Below are 5,782 nucleotides of genomic sequence, written 5' to 3'. Positions count from 1 at the left end.
CTTAGTGTTGCTACCATCATCCCTGATTCACTAAAGTGCTATTTGTCTCAGAAACAGAAGTTAATACACAGTTTTCCCTTGGCTTACCAGCCAGAGTGAGAAACAATGCACAATCTTAGGCTCTCAGGTATTGGAATACCATGCAGTGACCATTCTTTTTTTTTTTGAGTATGCAGTGCAATGGTGTGATCTGGCCTCATTGCAACCTCCACCTCCTGGGTTCAAGTGATTCTTCTACCTCAGCCTCCCGAGTAGCTGGGATTACAGGCATGCATCACTACACCCAGCTAATTTTTGTATTTTTAGTAGACATGGGATTTCGCCATGTTGGCCAGGCTGGTCTCAAATTCCTGACCTCAGGTGATCCACCTGCCTCAGCCTCCCATAGTGCTGGGATTACATGTGTGAGCCACCATGCCCAGCCTTTCCCCATTCTTAATGGTGGTGAACAATCTGTTCCTTTTTCCTCTGGGGAAAACTAGTTCTGCATTTTAGCCCATAGTGGCTGAAAAAATGGCATGCACGTAACGGTTTTGGTGCTAGATGATATCTTATCAAGTTAAAATGCAAATTCTGCAGCAGGTTGAGGTATCTTCCAGGAAATAGTTATGACTTAGGGACTCAAACCCCGTAGAGTTTGAGGGAAGTCCTTTGACCTTGTAAAGATCATCTTCATAATGCAACCTAGAAAGATTGGCTAATAACTCTATGAATACCAGCTGGGAAGATGGCACTGTTAGTGGCATATCATGACTTCAGGGGATTTAAAGAAGACAGAAGAGAAATTACAAAGATATGCCAGGGACACTTCCTCATGGAGACTAACTCTGCTTTATTATTCCTGGATGACTATGATCCATTTAGCCCTCCCGTTCCCAAGATCGAATGCTCTGGACCAAACTTCATAATTCTATGGCTGAGAGGCTCATTATTAACAAGTGAAGATAAAATAACCCACGGAGAATTGATTCCATTCTGAATTAATTTCCTGAACTATTCTGGGCAACTGGTAAGTGGTCTTCTAGAGCCACACAAGCAGAATCCATTTATGATCATCTGCATTGGTGGAAGTAACCTTGATTGTGCTAGTTTTTAATGAGATCTGGAATGTGCAGCTATCATAGCAACTCTACTGGAATTGTCTGCCTACATCTCCATCTTCCTTACTGAACTGTGAGTCACTCAAAGGCCAACTGGAGTCTTATCAATCTTGGGATTCCTCTGTGTAGCAGATTGTCCTCCCTATAGTAAGCACTTCATACATATTTGTTGAGTGGGTGAGTAAATACTCAACACATAATTCCCCCATCATCCTTGTCCTCATATCTGATCTGCCACCACATTTTCTTGAGGGGAAAATAGCTCTTTAATCTGCCCAGTTTTTGTCATCTCCACTGTCACAAGTGTCACCAGTCACTAGTCCAAGCCACCAACATTCCTTCCCTAGACTACTGCAACTACTTTGGAAAAGCTTCTCTGCTTTCCCTACTGCAGAGTACAATTTTTTTTTTTTTGTAAAAACCAAAGAGGGTTTTCAAATATTTTAAAATACCTCTACTGGCTTTAAAATCCAGAACTCAACCGCCTACTTCTCTAGGCATGTCTCATTCCTCTCTTCCCAACTTCTCTCTGCTGAGTCATGTCGGGGTCTTTCTGTTTCTATAGCTCACCAAGACCTACTCTGCCTCCAGTTTTTGCACAGATTGTTCTCTCTGTGATGTCCTTCCCTACCACTTTGTCCCCGCCATCTCTTGCTCATTCTGCAGTTGACAGCCTAAATGTCACTCCCCCAGAGAAGGCACTCTTGTCATCCCAATTTAAGGTAGGCTTGCCTGTTATTCTCTCCCCTGGCACCTGCCATTTTCCTTCATGATGCCTCTTAAAATTTGTAATTATGTAGTTGGTTAATGTATTTAATAAGCATCTCTCTTACTAAACTGTAGGCTTTTCATTGAGAATAAGGACTGTATCCATTTAGCTCACTACATCGGACATCTTGTGCACTACCTCATATCCACTCAGCCTCAGCTTGTGGCCCTGGCAAGGACTTCCAGGAAGCTTCATACTGCTCTGCATTGAAAGACAACACCTGAAGCTTGCACCACATACCTCTGCTTCCTCCCCAGCAGCTTCCCTGACTTCCCTGGGTGGGGTGCCTGCAGGTGCCTGCCTGACATTCATACATGTGCAACTCAGAATTGTGCAAATGTTAATGCTGTGTGGGGTAACTTCCAATAAAAGCAGGCCAGGAGCCAATGAATAAATGCTTCTTCCTCCAATCCCTTTTATGCACCTTTTGAAAGGTACCAGCAGGACTGAGCACCAGCCACCCAGACTGGTGGCCACCTCTATAATGTATCCTTGTATTGGCTTCTCCCTTCCTGTTTCACTCTCCCTGGCCCCTCACTTCTTCTCTCCAAGTTTACTTCCCAAATAAACCATCTGCATGCAAGCCTTAATCTCAGGCTCTGTTTTAGGGGAAACTCAGGCTAAGATGACCACTGCACACCAATTGCCTCGCACAGTACCTGGCATACAGTAGTGACTCAATAACATTTTTAAGTCAATGAATCAGTCAAGTATAAATGAATGAAAATTACTGCAGAGCCAAGGGATAAGAACAGAAGTGGGATATTTAAAAAGCATTTCCCCATTTGGCACAATAAAATTCATCATTGCTTAAACTTACCAACTCAGCAAGGGCCCTCAGCATGCCATGTCAGAGAACTCAGAAATGTGCTTTATTTTTAGGCGGACGACTTTTTGCCAAGACCTGTCCACTTAACCCTCCCCCCATCAGCTTTAGATAGCTTGGGATAGTGAAACAAGAATGAGGTTTAGAATTAGGCCTAAATGGAGCTAAATACCCACATTGCCACCACTTTCGACCTGTGTGACCTTACCAAGTTCTTCAAGTTCTAGTTCATCTGTCTGTCAAATGGGAACATAAACATTTGTTTTACAGAGTTGCTATAAATATTTAGCATTAGGTCCTTAAAAATATTGGTTTTCTTTTCCCAAAATTTCTACCTTCCTTTCCTCCCCTCTTCAGTGAAACGCACACATTGCATTCAAGAATTTGTTTCTACAGTGAGACCACATGGGCATAGGGAGGGGAACAACACACAGAGACCTGTGAATGGGGAGTGGTTGTGGGGAGAGAGCATCAGGAAAAATGGCTGATTCATGCCTGGCTTAATACCTAGGTGATGGGTTGAAAGGTGCAGGAAACCACTATGGCACACATTTACCTATGTAACAAGGTTGTACATCCTGCACATGTACCCCGGAACTTAAAATAAAAAAGATAAAGAACTTGTGTCTAAATGTGTGGCCCATGACTCTGAGCTGAGCACTTGGTGGGGGAAATCATCTAATTTTTTTTTTTTTTGTCTTTGTAGTCTCTGCACCTACAATACACCAACTGACAGTTCCATCATTTGAAAGAAAATCTTCAACGTAAAGATGTTTACAATGACACAAAAACCTTTCAAAGGTATCATGGTCCTAAAGGGCTTTCCCCAAGGGACAGCACAGTGTGTTCCAGGCCCTGATGAGAGGTGAGTGTGTGGGCACGGGTGTCTCGTGAGCCTGACGCTCTCCATCTCTCTCTGACCATTTACGCCTTTTGTCTGTCTGTGCTTTCAAAGGTCAAACCCTTGTGAGAAATACTTGCTCTATTAATCATCTTGGAAGACTGCTCCAGACACATTTTCAGAAGGGATGCAGTAAGTTTTGTCTGCACAGTGCACCCTGGGAAAAGAGTTTCCCTTCCGAAAAGCAATCTTGCTTTCAGCCAAGTCTTTTCTTTTCTTTTTTTTTTTCTTTTGTAAAGCAATGAAGTTATTGCATGTTCCAAAGGCATTGTGAGGTAGGTACAGCCACCCCTTTGACATGGCATGTCTGTATGCCCAGGATGCATATACCTAATTAGTGAGTTCCACATGACTGCTAGTGTTGGCAATCATCTGTATCCAGCTGGTGCTCAGACTTTTGGGGATCAGTGGAAATTTTAACCATTATTTGACACAGACTTATTTGGTCAGAGAGACACAGTCATATCACAGAGAGCTAAATGTCCAGAGCTAATGAAAGATGATCCAGCAATTAGATTGACTCACAATATGGGTAATAATTTTTATACTTACATTTTTGACCACATAAATAAAAGAGTGGGACTGATTTTCCCGCTGCATTGCATATGAGGGAAGGAGAATGTTATTCTATCTTTTCTCTTCATCTGAACATTAGAACTTTTTAAACCTTCAGATACGGCAGGGGCACTTCCACCCGTCATTTGAATGAAAGCCAGTCCTACCTGTCTGTCTTTCCATTCAGCAGGGAGTCATTTCATGTGTGAAGCAAGCAAAAAAGATAGATGTGTCAGGGCTTTCTCTGTCTCCTGTAGAATTTTTATCTTTTGGCCTTTTCCACTTCCTAGTCTGCATATGACCTAATATCCTATTCCTCATGGCCAACTCTTGATAACAATGAGAAAACAAGTCCTGAGAAATGTGTTATTTATTCATTAAGCATTTCTATCTTGTAAGACTTTTTTTGTTTTTGTTTTGTTTTGGCAAAATCATGATAATATCTGCTATATTTCAGATAATTATTTTAACAAATCTGTAACCTGAATGAAAGCAGGATTCATTCTATAATTCTCAGTACAGATGAGAAATAAATGATAAACAATGTCCCACTGGAAGAGACCCCTCCAAAACCTCATGCCAAAGGAGGTAGACCACCATATTCAGTGAAAATATTTAACACCTTGGACTGTTTCCCAGTGGGATGCAGACCAGACAAGAAGAACAATTCAGGCTACTTAGGAGACTGTCTGGGGATCTCTGTGAATGGCATCTGCACTGGATAGATATTTCTTCCCCTCAGATTCCTGCTCCTGTGTATGTGCACTACTTACAGCTGAGTCATACTTTTCAAGAATGAATGTGGGTGTCACAATCAGTGATCTGTGATCTATTCCTGCTCCTGTGTAAGTGCACGACGTACAACTGAGTCATATTTTTCAAGAATGAATGTGGGTGTCATCGTCATTGATCTGTGGTCTATCATTTCATAAATAGATTGTTCCAAAAGTACTCTAGGCACAGCTGAGCACAGATAGTCTTTTGGATGGCTTTAATCTAAGCCCATTTCAATATGCTTCTTTTTATTGTCCACACTTCTTTCTACTACCACTAACTTAAATAATTCCTATAATCAGCTAGAAGAGGTTTCAATGAAAAATCGTCTTTGAACACAAGAAATAAGGACTGGGAAGTGGTAAACAACTTGCAACTGAGGTGTTCTGAAGATAGTCCTAACATAATGTCCCCCAGGCATAGCCATATATGGTAATTTGGTAAATCAACAAGGAAGTCTCATGCAACAGTGAGAATCTTAAGTATCAAGCACTAGCTGAGGTTCTGGGCAAGAGAACACTACTTTATCCCACCCCCAAGGAGATCTCAGGGACAGAAATGTCAGCATCTACCTCAATACAATGACATCTGAGTGACTATCTTAAGTGAGAACTGAAAAAGATATCACAGGAAAGCTGATCTTGAAGAAAGGAGAGGAGTTGGCCTATTAGAAAAGAGAACCTGGTCATGGGTGCCTGCAATCCCAGCTACTCCGGAGGCTGAGGTAGGAGAAGAGATTGAACCCAGGAGGCTGAGGTTGCAGTGAGCCAAGATCGCACCATTGCTCTCCAACCTGGGTGACGGGAGCAAAACTCCATCAAGAAGAAGAAGAGAGAGAGAGAGAGGAAAGAAAGAAA

At 42.1% G+C, this 5,782-nt stretch overlaps 1 long non-coding RNA gene across 1 annotated transcript in view; it reads left to right on the top strand.

Annotated features, from left to right (window-relative positions):
* LOC105508197 overlaps nt 1–3,560 on the top strand; it is a 532,547-nt gene extending 528,987 nt beyond the window's left edge. Inside the window, exon 3 of the long non-coding RNA XR_001001219.1 lies at nt 3,402–3,560. This is a non-coding gene — a long non-coding RNA (uncharacterized LOC105508197). The remainder of the gene's footprint in view (nt 1–3,401) is intronic.
* Nucleotides 3,561–5,782: the final 2,222 nt, after the last annotated feature.

The sequence above is a fragment of the Colobus angolensis genome, unplaced genomic scaffold (genome assembly GCF_000951035.1).
Source record: "Colobus angolensis palliatus isolate OR3802 unplaced genomic scaffold, Cang.pa_1.0 Scaffold16, whole genome shotgun sequence".
Lineage (NCBI taxonomy): Eukaryota > Metazoa > Chordata > Mammalia > Primates > Cercopithecidae > Colobus > Colobus angolensis.
Note: the sequence above shows the minus strand (reverse complement) of the source record. Positions and strands in the feature narration are given on the sequence as shown.